Source organism: Muscardinus avellanarius (assembly GCF_963383645.1).
Source record: "Muscardinus avellanarius genome assembly, chromosome: 4".
Lineage (NCBI taxonomy): Eukaryota > Metazoa > Chordata > Mammalia > Rodentia > Gliridae > Muscardinus > Muscardinus avellanarius.
Window position 1 is genome coordinate 131,095,094 of NC_137789.1, and position 3,162 is coordinate 131,098,255.

General features: G+C 47.5%; 1 pseudogene across 1 annotated transcript; it reads left to right on the forward strand.

Moving 5' to 3' along the window:
* Positions 1–207: 207 nt before the first annotated feature.
* Positions 208–1,232, forward strand: LOC308261895 (glyceraldehyde-3-phosphate dehydrogenase-like; annotated as a pseudogene). The gene has a single exon. The product of its transcript is annotated as a glyceraldehyde-3-phosphate dehydrogenase-like (transcript).
* The last annotated feature ends 1,930 nt before the right edge of the window (positions 1,233–3,162 follow it).

A 3,162-nucleotide genomic window follows, 5' to 3' on the forward strand; every position in this document is an offset into this window, starting at 1 on the left:
TGACGAGGCTTTACCAGGAAGAATTCAGGGATTGCCCAGGAAAGCTGGCCACCAGCAAGAGATGAGGAGTTGATGGCATATGACACATATCTGTCCTCCTTACTGAAAGGTGGATGTCCTACAGGGGAAGAGAGGGCAGCTTTCAAGTTGAAAATGGCAGTAGTGCTCTGCTCCTCCTGCTGATGGACAGCGCCGCTTCCCGTGCAGTGCCAGCTGCGTCCCTGAGACACCATGGTGAAGGTCGGAATGAACGGATTTGGCTGTATTGGGCGCCTGGTCTGCAGGACTGCTTTCAACTCTGGCAAAGTGGATATTGTCTCCATCAATGACCCCTTCATTGACCTCAACTACATGGTCTACCTGTTCCAGTACGACTCCACCCACGGCAAGTTCAAGGGCACCGTCAAGGCCGAGAATGGGAAGCTTGTCATCAATGGAAAGCCTATCTCCATATTCCAGGTGCGAGATCCCGCCAACATCAAGTGGGGCAAGGCTGGTGCCGAATACGTTGTAGAGTCCACTGGTGTCTTTACAACCACGGAGAAGGCCGGGGCTCACTTGAAGGGCGGCGCCAAGAGGGTCATCATCTCGGCCCCCTCTGCTGATGCCCCCATGTTCGTGATGGGTGTGAACCATGAGAAGTACGACAATTCCCTCAAGATTGTCAGTAATGCCTCCTGCACGACCGACGGCTTGGCCCCCCTGGACAAGGTCATCTATGACAACTTTAGCATCGTGGAGGGACTCATGACTACCGTCCACGCGATCACTGCCACTCAGAAGACCGTGGACGGCCCCTCTGGGAAGCTGTGGCGTGACAGCCGTGGGGCCGCCCAGAATATCATCCCTGCGTCCACCGTTGCCGCCAAGGCCGTGGGCAAGGTCATCCCTGAGCTGAACGGGAAGCTCACTGACATGGCCTTCGTGTGCCCACCCCCAACGTGTCAGTTGTGGACCTCACCTGCTGCCTGGAGAAAGCTGCCAAGTATGACGACATCAAGAAGGTGGTGAAGCAGGCGTCCAAAGGCCCCCTCAAGGGCATCCTGGGCTACACTGAGGACCAGGCGGTCTCCTGAGACTTTAACAGCGACTCCCACTCTTCCACCTTCGATGCTGGGGCTGGCATTGCCCTCCACGACCACTTTGTCAAGCTCATTTCCTGGTATGATAATGAATTCGGCTACAGGAACAGGGTGGTGGACCTCATGGTCCACATGGCCTCCAAGGAGTAAGAGCCCTGAACCGCTGGCCCCAGCTAGAACGCGAGAGGAAGAGAGCGAGGCCCTCAGCTGCTGGGGAGCCCCCACCCCAACTCAGTCCCCAACACACTGAGAATCTCCCTCCTCCCACTTTCTATCCCAGACCCCCTGAAAAAGGGGAGGGGCCTAGGGAGCCCTAGTGTCAAATGCACCATCAATAAAATCCACTGCACCCCCCCCCAAAAAAAAAGAAAATGGCACTAGTATTTTAGGAAAATAGAAACATGATAAAAAATAGTATTTCTCTTACTCAATATGAATTGGTACTCAAAATCACTTTCAAACCAACAAGGCTGGTAGCACATTGAAAAATAGGAATAAGAAAGCCTGGCCGTGGCACGGCTGGTTTGAGATCTAAATCCAAGCACTGGTGGAGCAACCAGCTGGGACTTCAGTTGATTTCCCTCCCGTGGTGTCACAGGAGAGATGGGGACAAGGGGGTGATAGGCCACGTCACCCTCCCTGGACCAGGTGCAGCGGACTTTATGGGCCAGACATGTTATGAGAATCTTGGCTCCGGACAGGTTTCTGCAAAGTCTCTTAGCTTCAGCAGAAGGAAAATTGTGGTTCCAAGAGGACAAATCAAATTGGATCCTGGGACACAAAATGTTGGAGGCGTTTTAAAATTTAAAGGATAATAACAATTTGAAGAAAAGGAGAGAATACCATGACAAGACATATACGCATAAGTATACATGTATATGTAATATAGATATTTATACATATATGTAATACTTATATTGCAAAGTTACAAAGTAAATTATTGCTCATTATCCAAAGTAAACCGATGAGATAAAAAGATAGCACAACTTGTAAATTGCTTTCTAAATTTTGATGTTTGAAGTAACAGAATTTCTAATTTAAAGTTTCCAAATATAAAATTAAAATGTCCCATTATAGAGACTACTTGTGTAAGTGAAGGCTTATACGCCTAGTGGACAATTGTACACCAATCAAGAATTATGATTATTATTCATCAAAGGATTTAGAATAATATAGTATTGTAAACACAGGATGATCAAATCTAGGGGATCAAAGTGTTTCACTGGAAAAAAACCATCTTTATTCTTTTTTGGAGTAAGAGAGGGTGAATGCTCCATATATATATATATATATATATATATATATATATATATATGTAGTTATGTCCCTCTCTTTTGGTGTTTTATCTATCAGGCATTAAAATATTAATAACATTTGTGCTCAAGAGCTATAACTATGGCTGATTTTTTTCTTTTGTTACTTTTTATTAAACCCGTCCTTCTTGTTTATTGTAGCAATAGTAGCAAAAAAAATAAACAAAAGTAAAATAACATTCACAATTCAATCCTGGACAGATCATATTGGGTGTTTTCTTCCCAGGCATTTTAATATGCAGATAGACATGTCCGTTATTTGTTTTATAAATGGAATCACACTCTGTATCTGAGTGTTTACGAGCATGGCCCTTGCACCGCTGGCTGTTTCCCTGCCCCCGGCCAGCCTGCCCTCTCCCCTGGGTGGATTCCTGGGCTGTCAGATCACAGAGTGGTCTGTAACCCAGCCTAGTGCTGTGGATGAAGATGTCAGCGGTGTAAGAACAATAATGTACAACCTGCTCAGGTTCACAGAGGCAGGCCCACTCCCCCATAATCTAACGAGCCCTTCACGTTTGTTTTGGAATAACATAGGGGCCAGCAGGACAGGCATCGAAGCCCTTGTCCTTGCTAAATGGACAAGGATAAGGACAGGAAAATGTCAAAGGTTCTGTAGGAAGCACTTGAGCAGGCCCTCATGTTCCCAGAACCCTGGGGAGAAGGGGATATCCTCCAGGTCATCTCCCCAAATGCACAACCTGGGCCCAGATACCACGTCACCTGCTCCAGTCCCGAGCTGGGAGCCCTCCCTGGGGAGGGAGGCCCCG